This window comes from Peromyscus maniculatus, chromosome 8 (assembly GCF_049852395.1).
Source record: "Peromyscus maniculatus bairdii isolate BWxNUB_F1_BW_parent chromosome 8, HU_Pman_BW_mat_3.1, whole genome shotgun sequence".
NCBI classification, from domain to species: Eukaryota; Metazoa; Chordata; class Mammalia; order Rodentia; family Cricetidae; genus Peromyscus; species Peromyscus maniculatus.
Genome location: NC_134859.1, coordinates 109,231,932 through 109,243,533, shown reverse-complemented (window position 1 = coordinate 109,243,533; position 11,602 = coordinate 109,231,932). Strand labels below are relative to the sequence as shown.

Below are 11,602 nucleotides of genomic sequence, written 5' to 3'. Positions count from 1 at the left end.
CAGTATGGCGGTTTCTCAGAAAATTAGGAATCGAACTACCTCAAGACCCAGCCATCCCACTCTTGGGCATATACCCAAAGAATGCTGATACATACCATAAAGATACATGCTCAGCTATGTTCATAGCAGCACTATTTGTAATAGCCAGAACCTGGAAACAACCTAGATGCCCATCAACGGAAGAATGGATGAAAAAAATGTGGTACATATACACAGTGGAGTACTACTCAGCAGAGAAAAACAATGAAAGCATGAAATTTGCAGGCAAATGGATGGAACTAGAAAAAAATCATCCTGAGTAAGGTAACCCAAACCCAGAAAGACAGTTATGGTATGTACTCACTCATTGGTAGATTCTAGATATAAAATGAACAATCAGACCACAACCCATAGAACCATAGAGGCTATATATATAGCATGGAGGTCCCTAGGACGACTGTGGCATATAATAAATTTCAGTTTTACTCAATTATTGAAAAAAAAATAGCCAAATGAATGGAAACACATGAACTATGAACCAAAGGCTGAGGGGCTCCCAGCTGGATCAGGCCCTCTGAATAGGTGAGACAGTTGATTGGCTTGATCAGTTTGGGAGGCATCTAGGCAGTGGGACCAAGTCCTGTGCTCATTCCATGAGTTGGCTGTTTGAAACCAGGAACTTATGCAGGGACACTTGGCTTAGTCTGGGAGGAAGGGACTGGACCTCCCTGGACTGAGTCTACCAAGTTGATCACAGTCCTCGGGGGAGGACTTGTCCTGGAGGAGGTGGGAATGGAGGGTGGGCTGGGGGTAAGGGGAGGGCGTGGGAGGGGGGAGAATAGGGGAACCCATGGCTGATATGTAGAACTGAATGGTATTGTAAAATAAAAAATATATATCACAAAAAAAAAAAAAAAGAAACCCACCCTGACCCTGGAGCCCAGAACTAGGGAAAGATGGCTCAGATCAGGGCAGAAAGAAACACAGTTTGGCTCAGTCAGATCAGAGCCATCTCTGGCCCTGGTCAACTGACTTTCGAAACCAACCAATCACAAAGCAGGAGAGTAGAACCCTGGGCCCCAAGTTAACTAACCACAAGACCTTCTATATAACCCCCCCCCCCTGCCTGGTCAGTTTAAAAGAACTATTCTCTCTACCCTGGTAGAGGTAGCTACTGTCCTAGACTCCTCCTTCCCAAATAAATCTCTTTCGCAAAAGAGTTTTGGGTGTGAAGATCTTCATTCACTGGCATAGAGAAGATCCTTGCTGAGATGCCCCTCAGTGGACAGAGCAAGGAGGAACTGAACAGAAGATCCTTGCTGAGGTGTCGGTCAGTGGACACAGCAAGAGAGAGCTGAAAAAGTAACACATTTCTCTGGAGCTGGAGGATATTGCTACATTTCTGCAGGGGTTTCCCTTTTGCAGAGTGAAGCAAAAGAAGCAACATCTTAGGCTGGAGAAGCAGAGCTCTGCTAGGAAGCCCCCTTAAGTGGGGGCTGAGCAAAGCCCAGCTGTAGCAGCTCTCCAGGAGAGGAGCAGGATTGCTATATCCTGCAGGGAGATCATCCCCCATCACACCAGGTATAGCTTGACTCCCATACAGTCAGGATACCCTTCCCTGCAGAGATCCTGGAAGCTCCAGGCCTGACTTTCCCAAATAATCAGGATACCCATTCCTGCTGAAGCAGTTCCAGGCATAACTCTTCTGAGCAGTCAGAAAATTTCCCTTCCAGGGTTGGGCTGCTTCTTTACAGCTCCAGCCATCAGAGCTGTCCTAAGCAGCTCCAGGTGTCCAGCACACTTCCAGGGCAGAGCTGTCCTAAGCAGCTCAAGGTGTCCAGGATAACTCACCCTCCAGGGTTGGGCTCCCTCTTGGCAGCTCCAGCCATCAGAGCAGTCCTAAGCAGCTCCAGGTGTTGCCTGATTCCCAGGTAGTCAGGACATCTCTCCCCAGAGCTGCAAAACTCACATTTTGGTGCCAAAACCACAGAGTTGCAACAAACTTACTTACAGATGGTTCATCCTTCTTCTTCAGATGTCTCATTTGTCCAATGGTCTTTAGATTCCTTAGTTGGATGCTTTTATTCTCCTTGTAAGACAAAAACAAAACCCTGCCCCAACCCTAACTTTGAGGAGTTCTTTTTTGGGGGGCAGGTGATATCTTTGTTAAGGCAAAATGGTTTTTTGGCAACAGAAAAAGTGTTATCTCTTAATAAATTTTTTTTGGAAATTTTTAATTAAATATAGCTTGGTATGTGTGTAAAAATATACCTATATTCCCCTTTCTCTTTGTATATATAAATTCAAGGTTAAAGTGTATTTATTTTTAGACCACAAAGGACATTTATTTTGAATTTTAGCCTGTCTTTCTAGTAACCCTGTAGAGGGATTTTATAATAATATGTAAATATAGAGTGTGATTTTTCTAGTATGTAAACATATCAGTTAGGAGATATATCTGAACTTTGTCTCTGGGTGGTAGGATTAAAGGTATGTGGCACCATCACCTTGTTTTGTGTAACTCTATAATTTAGAAAACAACTAACTTATAGAGATTCATCTGTCTTTACTGTGATTAAAGACAAGGGCTGTCATTGTCCTAACCTAATATTTTATCTCACCTCCAAATCATTCTAACTCTTATATATTTAGAAAATAAGTTTGAACTGTATGGATTTACTTAAAACATTTTAAATCTCTTAACTGGATTTTTAATACCAAACAACAAAAATATCCTTTGTTGTTGTTTGTTTTTGCTCACCCAGCTCCCAAATAAATCACAGATGTAGGCTTATTCTTAATTATAAATGTCCAGTCTTATTTTGGCTTGTTGCTAGCCATCTTTACTTAACTTTAAATTATGCAGTCTAGCTTTTGCCTTTGCTTTTACCTTTCTCTGTTTCTGTATACCTTTAATTATTTCTTACTCTGTGGCTTGCTGCGTAGCTAGGTGGCTGGCCCCTGATGTCCTCCTCCTTCTCTGGCTCATTCCTTATTCTTTTCTCTCAGATTTCTCCTTCTATTTCTACGCTGCCTGCCAGCCCCACCTATCTTTTTTCCTACCTCACCATTGACCATTCAGTTCTTTATCAGACCATCAGGTGCTTTAGACAAGCACAGTAACACAGCTTCATAGAGTTAAACAAATGCAACATAAACAAAAGTAACACATCTTAAAATAATATTCCCCAATATTTCCCCTTTTTTGTTCTAAACAAAAATGAAAGATTTTAACTTTAACATAGTAAGGCTGTGTACAATAAGAACAATTATCAAGTAAGGATTACATTCATAATGTACTAAATTCCAATTCATTTGTATCTGATAAATTTAAAGAAAATATTCCATAATCTATCCTATCTTAGTAAATCCAAAATTTTATACCTAGTTTACTTTCTATCATATCTAAGGAAAACTGCAACTATAACTATCTAGTCTTCAACTCCATCAAAGACCCCAGAAGGATATATTATTTAACTAAACAAAAAGTGCATTGCAAACAACTTCCAAAAACTCTAGAGATGACAGAGACATCTAACTGCCTAGACAGTCACTCAAAGTTCCTCTGCAATGTTGGGGCATCTATCTTCAGCCTACAGGTCCATAGTATCTGGCAGACTTTTCAATGAAGCAGGAAATTTGAAAGACTGTCCCACCTATAATGGCAAAGTATGTCAGTTACTTTCCTCTGTGTCCTGCAGAATGCCTGGCAATTTCTTCTGTGAAGCAGGAACCCTGAAGGACCATCACACCTTGTTTTGACAAAGTTCAGTAGTCACTTTCCTGTGGGTCCTGCATGTCTAGTTTATACAACATACTGTCAAGCAGTCCAGGGAAGAGCAGTTTCTTACTCAAATAGCTAGTCTTGCCACATTGAAAGCAAACTCCATAAGGAGTTCCTTTGATGCCCATCATCTCTGAAGTAAATTAGTGCTGCTAGGAGCAGATGTGTCTCATTGTCATGAAAAGCCCTAAGTAAACAAAACATTTTAAATGCCATATTCTGTAGGTCTTTGAAAGGTTAGAAGACCATCTATCAATCTAAAAATATATCTCCATGTGATGTGGAAAGCATATCTAACATATCTCCAAGTTTGATTATTATAAATGACTAAGTACTAACCTGTTTTCTGATTATCCTATATAGTTTACAATAATAGCTTTCAAAAACTAGAACTTCACCCACATTTCCAAATGAACTGCATAGGCACAATACCTCAAACAAAAATAGAAGCATACATACAATATGTTGTAACAAAAATAACCTTAAATTTTTATCAATATACAAAAATCCTTACAAATACAAAATATCTGAGATTAATAGTTGTCTTTTTAGCCTATATTTCTATATTCACATATTACTGTATTCCCCTAAACATAACAAACATCCATAATCCACCAAATAATCCAAAACCACGCACACTCTGCAACTATTGGGAATGTGGACGTTATGTTCTCCAAACTGCTTCCTGCTGTCTGTGGACAAAGTATCTTTAGGGTCCCTGAGAAAATTTTGAGATGATGACCAAGTCCTGGGAAGACCAGTAGTAACCTTTGCTGATAGACATCACCTGTCAAGATTCAGGAAGTCTCCCTTCATCAAACTGATCCATATTATTCCTGAAGGAATCCACAATCTCTAGTTTCCTGTGGGAACAAAACTCCAAAGCATTTTTTATTTCCATTTGACAAATATAGTTTTTTTACTTCTTTTTTAATGTTAAGATAGCTCTGAAGTATCTAGGTTGGTTCAATTTTGCAGTCCTCTTCACAAGCTTGTGTCTGCCAGCAGCTGTCTTTTGCTCATTACCATTAAAAAAAAAGTTCAAAATCAACACAATAACATACAGGATACAGACCCCCTGTATATTTCCATCTCTACATGGCTTGTTCTCCTTTTTTGTTACTTTTACTCTCTCTTTAAAGACTTCATTTTTAAATTATTGCCTTCTTTCTATGACTGTCCATACCCTTTTTCTTTCTTTTCTAAGCCTATACACATTGTTAAACACATTGGAACCTTTTTAGAGGTTTTTTCCCATATGAACCTGCTTTACTGCATATCTCTAGTCTTTTGACTGCACAAGCAAACTTTAGACTGCTAAGCTACACCTGGATCCTCCAAGCATGGCTCTCAGCTGACTCTCTCCCCACTTCTGGGCTAATGAAAGCCAAGCCTAAAATTCATGGCCTGGTCAGAGGTTTGTGACTGAGAACTGCATTCAACCTTCCTAGAGCTCTAAAATGCTGATGCTCACTCTGTGGCAGGCATTTTTTACTTAGATTTTTGTTTGTACTTAATGTATTAGCTGCTCAAGGGCTCACTATCTGGCAGAAACTGTTTAGTAGAAACTCTTAAAAGAATCATATTTTTTAAAAGCTTTCTTGGGTAGGTTGGTATGCCAAAATGTTGTTGGTTTGTCATTGGTCTTTTTTTTTGGGGGGGTGCCACCCAGCTCCCAAATAAAGTGCACACTGGAGGCTTATTTTTAAATATAAATGCCCAGTCTTAGCGTGAGATATTGCTAGCCAGCTTTTAAATTTAAATTATCCCATCTATCTTTGGCCTCAGGGCTCTTATCTTTCTCTAATTCTGTGTACTCTTTCTTTCCTTCTTACTCCATGTCAGGCTGTGTAGCTGGATGGTTGGCCCCTGAAGTACTCCTCCTTCCTCTCTCATTCCTTCTTTTCTCCCATATTAATTCTATTTCTTCTCTGCCTGCCAGCCCCACCTATCTGTTGCGGCAACGCCCATGCTACCGATACCCGTTCACCATGTCCGATCGAGGGGCTGTGAATGAAAAAATAAAAGACAAAAGACAGCGAGTCATTCACCACAGCTGAATGCCGAATGCCGAATGCCATTTATTGAAAGAGGGAGGAAACCTTAAATACAGGCTTACAGCACAATGGAGGATCCCCAGAGGGCAGAAGTTCGCTACCGAATGTTCTACATTCTTGCATCTAAGCTGTTTACACCAAATGCAGGATACAGGAACAAAGAACCTCCGGTGATTATTAGGTGAGAAGGAAACCAGCAGGGAATCAGCATAGGGAGGACATCTGGTCAAGGTTGGCAAGCAAGGTGGCAGCCACTCACAGTGGGGGACCAGGGCCCACAGGTCCCCCCTTTTTACTAAAAAATGAGCTTCTGACTTAGGGTGGGTGGGATGTAAGCAGGTCACCTTACCCGTCATGGAGACACCTGCCCAGGCCACACAGGCACCCTGTCTTAGGTTGGTGAGTGCCCCCCAAGCATTACCCATCTCTGAATACTAATCATGCAGACTCAACCATGTGAGCTGTAGAGTAACTGCTGCCAAAGATCTCAAAGAGGCACTGGGCTTGCAATCTGTGCGACACAGAAAAGACCAACAGAAGTCCTAACCCACCCATAGCCAGGAGGCTAAAGGCAATTGAGCCATTCCCTTCTTTTAACAAGCCTTACTGCAAATTGGAGTCCTTGTAAGGTAGTATCCCATAGGCAAGTGGAACTTGAGTTTTATAAATTTTACAACTGTCAAAGACAATTCAAATGTATAATTGTAGAATTAAATTTATCATGCCCAATAAAATGAAAAATTAACTAACTGTGGTAGCTACTTTTGCTGCCAGGGTCTCCATTGTGCTAGCTGTAGTAACCAATTATGAAATAGCAATCCCAGAAACAGTAGCAGCAGTGGCCACTACCGCTATAACAGCAACAATGGCAACAGCAATGTCAGATTCTCTTCTGGAGCGTGTGAGCATAATCTGTGTCTAATTGCCACGTTCCACTAGCATGGACACATCTCCAGGAACACGAACCACCAAGGCCCATTTTTCTAGATCCCAGCACGATTTAGGCTGGCAGCTCTGCAAAAGAACAGCTAAGAACCATAAAGAAAACAAAAACAAAAACAGCAAACAAGAAGCAGAACTAATGGTCTCATTAATGGCTACATTCAGGCTCACATACGGGTTATAACCATATGATGACAAAGAGATCCAGCATTAAGATGATAACGTTGGTGCAACTGAGTAGCCTTTTCAAAGGCAGAACAAATTAATGTGACAGCCATACGAGTAATGACATCAGCCATCTGATTACCTTCACTTAGAGGTCCAGGCAATTGGGTATGAGCTCTAATATGGCCCACATAAAGGTTATATGAGTGGGATCGTATAAGTCCTTGCACTTGCAATAAATATTCATGAATGGGAGAGATGAATGGTATGTAGGCTGTTGTCTCCAAAGGCATAATGGCATGTGCCACATATTGACTATCAGTATAAGTATTTACACTCTTATCAGAAAACATCTGTAAAGCAAGCAACAGTGCCTATACCTCTGCCATCTGGGCAGAAGTGCCCTGGACTTTCATTCTCTTCACTATGTTACCAGAAACCATCACAGCAAAACCAAGTGAAATGCCATCAGCAAATACCACACGGGCCTGAGGAATAGGAGTCATCTGTACCATCTTGGGAAATATAACAGGATGCAATTTAAAAAATTGACACACATCATTGGAGGGGTAGTGAGTATCAAACCGACCCTGCATGGAGCATATCAATATGGTCCAATCATTATCATTAGCTTGCAACCATGCTATTTGAGACTGGATGTATGGAGTCACCACAATATCTGGCTCCTTACCAAAAGTTTGAACACTGATCTTGATTCCCTTAAATATAATCTGAGCAACAGACTGAGAATAAGGAGTAATGGTTTTTGCTGGAGAAGCTGGGGAATGTACCCATAGAATAGGACCTGTTTGCCAAAACACTCCAGTAGGTGAATGAGAAAAACAAAATATCAAATACAATAAGGGAGAAGAAAGATCTATATACTGCATGTGAGCCTGCTCCAGGGCCTCTTGCACTTGTTGTAGGGCTGTACGCCCTTCAGCTGTTAATTTACAGGGAGATAAAGGGTCAGGGTTGCCCTTTAAGACATCATACAAAGGGCGAAGCTGACCTGTTGGAATTTTTAAAGTGGACCGAAGCCATTGAATAACTCCCAGAAAGGTTTGGAAATCATTAAGCGTGCATAGCTGATCGTACACAGAGTAATCTTTTGTAGATGTATGCCTGTGTGTAACAATTCATAACCTAAATAATGATAGAGAAAAGATACCTGTACCTTTTCTGGGGCTATCTGTAAATTAGCCAGGCTAAGGACCTCTTGTAATTTAGAAAAGGCATCAAAAACAAGTGCTCTCTCGTGGGTCGGGGTTACATGGCGGTGACTGCGGCAAAGTGAGAGCCTCGGAGACCTGAGCTGACCTTGGGGGCTGTCCGCGGGCCCCCGCACACTCTCGATGAGTCGGAGGAGTCCCGTTGTATCAGAGTAAGATGGACGGTAGCTTTGATTGTGATTGTGGTGAGCTGGAGCCACCTGATCACTAACAAAAGATACCTGTCAGCCAACATCACCAGGGCTTCCTGTTGAAATACAGAAACAAGGAAGAGAGGAAGCAAAGGGAATAGTGCTTTCAGCGCCTTAGGATGCTGCTCAGGACCAGTTCAACACTGAATGTATCTGCACTGTGAGAGGATGTCCATGGAGGCCTGCCGGGTGCATATTTATTCACAGTTTTGTCCCATGTTAAGTCGGTTAGCATAGTCTATCTGAGTGCATAGTATGTCATTTCATTCCGTTTGAGTTTCTTGAGTGTTTTCTTTAAATGTCTGCAGAATTGCTGCCCTTCCTTGAACTATGAGCACTGCAATCTTTTTGATTCTCAGTATGAATAGAGATTTTTGAGCTTTAAGTCTGAGGGGAGCTCAGCGGGCCTGGTTGGCGTCTGCAATGAACATCAAGAAACCATCGTGCTGTGGAAACGGAATTGGTTTTCTCCCTTTTTGAGAGATCTTTCCTTTTGATGCCAGTTGTCTTCCTTGTTTACACAAAGTTCAACAATTTGAAAGGAAAAGGCAATTGTAAGGGTTTCAGAATGGCAGAGAAATTTGAAAGTCTCATGAACATTCATGGTTTTGATCTGGGCTCTAGGTACATGGACTTAAAACCATGGGCTGTGGAGGCAATGGCTTGGTTTTTTTCTGCTGTAGACAATGACTGTGACAAAAGAGTAGCCATCAAGAAAATTGTCCTCACCGATCCCCAGAGCGTCAAACAAGTATATCCATTCTGCAAACGTACTGCACAGAGATCTCAAGCCAGCTAATCTTTTCATTAACACTGAAGACGTGGTGCTGAAAATAGGTGACTGGTTTGGCACAGATCATGGGTCCTCATTATTCCCATAAGGGTCATCTTTCTGAAGGATTGGTTACCAAATGGTACAGATCTCCACGACTTTTGCTTTCTCCTAATAATTATACTAAAGCCATTGACATGTGGGCTGCAGGCTGTATCTTTGCTGAAATGTTGACTGGTAAAACCCTCTTTGCAGGTGCACACGAACTTGAACAGATGCAGCTCATCTTAGAATCTATTCCTGTTGTGCATGAGGAAGATCGTCAGGAGCTTCTCAGTGTGATTCCAGTTTACATTAGAAACGATATGACTGAGCCACACAAACCGCTAACTCAGCTGCTTCCGGGAATTAGTCGAGAAGCACTGGATTTCCTGGAACAGATTCTGACATTCAGCCCCATGGATCGGCTAACAGCAGAGGAAGCGCTTTCCCATCCTTCCATGAGCATCTACTCTTTTCTGATGGATGAGCCAATTTCAAGCCATCCTTTTCACATAGAAGATGAAGTTGATGATATTTTACTTATGGATGAAACACACAGTCACATTTATAACTGGGAAAGGTATCATGATTGTCAGTTCTCGGAGCATGACTGGCCTATTCATAACAAGTTTGATATCGATGAGGTTCAGCTTGACCCAAAAGCTCCGTCTGATGTCACCGAGGAAGAAGAAGTTCAAGTTGATCTCGAAAATACTTGGATGGAGACCGAGAGAAGTACCTGGGGGATCCCGCCTTTGACACTAGCTACTCTGCGGAGCCTTGCTGGCAGTACCCAGATCACCACGAGAACAAGTACTGTGATCTGGAGTGTAGCCACACTGTAACTGCAAAACAAGGTCACCATCATATTTAGATAACTTGGTATGGAGGGAGAGTGAAGTTAACCATTATTATGAGCCCAAACTTAATATAGATCTTTCCAACTGGAAAGAGCAAAGTAAAGAAAAATCCGATAAAAAAGGCAAGTCAAAGTGTGAGAGGAACGGATTGGTCAAAGCACAGATAGCGCTGGAGGAAGCATCCCAGCAACTGTGGAGAAGGAAAGGGAGAAGAGCCAGGGCTTTGACTTTGATTCCTTCATAGCAGGAACTATTCAGCTTAGTTCCCAGCAGGAGCCTGCTGACAAGTTAAATGACTTGAATAGCTCAGTGTCCCAGCTAGAATTGAAAAGCTTGATCTCCAAGTCAGTCAGCCAAGAGAAGCAAGAAAAGGGGATGGTGAACCTGGCTCAGCTGGAAGCCTTGTACCAGTCCTCTTGGGACAGCCAGTTGGTGAGCAGCGGCGGCGAGGAGTGTTTCCTCATCAGTCAGTTCTGCTGTGAGGTCAGGAAGGACGAGCATGTGGAGAAGGAGAGCACGTACACCAGCTATCTGGACAAGTTCTTCAGCAGGAAGGAAGATTCTGAAATGCTAGAAACTGAGCCAGTTGAGGAAGGGAAGCGTGGGGAGAGAGGACGAGAGGCAGGGCTTCTGAACGGCAGTGGGGAGATCCTCCTGAGCAAGCAGCTAGAGTCCATAGGCACTCCGCAGTTCCACAGTCCAGTGGAGTCCCCACTCAAGTCCATCCAGACCACGTTAACACCTTCCGCTATGAAATCTTCCCCTCAAATCCCTCACAAGACATACAGCAGCATTCTGAAACATCTGAATTAAACACTCAGCAGACATTTCTCTTTGTTCTTCATGAGATGTGTTGTCTTTTTTTATCACTAATGTTCTAAGTCAGTTTTTTACTTGAATCAGAAGGTGTCGTTAATTTGCAAGGAGTTTTTTTAGTTCTCAGTTTGTAAAATGCAGACTTTTTCTACATGTGAGTTAGTTTTCATTTGAACTGGCATGTCATTTGCACACATACACACAAAGAATAGAGCAAAACAATGCAGTGCAGAAGGAGACGAGATGCGCTAGGGTGAACAGACATTCTCATAGACCATTGACCTGCTTTATGGGAAACAAAACCTTGCCTTGAAATTTACACAGTGAGATTGTACATAATTGCATGAAAATATCTATTTTTTTCCTGAAACATTTTTCATTCATTAGTATTTTCAAGTTTTTCATACTATACACATTTCTTAAGACACATGATACCAGCAGCAACTGAAAACGAATGCCGAATTTGGTACACGTGTGTTATCTACCTCAAGGTAACAAAAGTATGTGGTGAAACATAAACCACCCATAGTGCTCCACGGCATCTGCACTTCTATCCAGCCAGTGTTTATCGTAGTAAACTATTGAGACCCATTCACCGTTTATAAATGTCCTGGTATTCATTCTTAATAGTGAGTGTTAAATACATCACATCTTATTTATTTTTAGTGAATCAGTATATTTTCTGTATTTAATTATAAAAGTTAACTTAGTTTTAAGTTTATTTGCAACTGCCCTTTTTTCCATTTGGCACTATGGTTTGTT

General features: G+C 41.6%; 1 pseudogene; it reads left to right on the top strand.

The window, feature by feature from the left end:
- Positions 1 to 8,200: 8,200 nt before the first annotated feature.
- LOC102902826 (mitogen-activated protein kinase 6 pseudogene) lies at positions 8,201 to 10,868 on the top strand (annotated as a pseudogene).
- Positions 10,869 to 11,602: the final 734 nt, after the last annotated feature.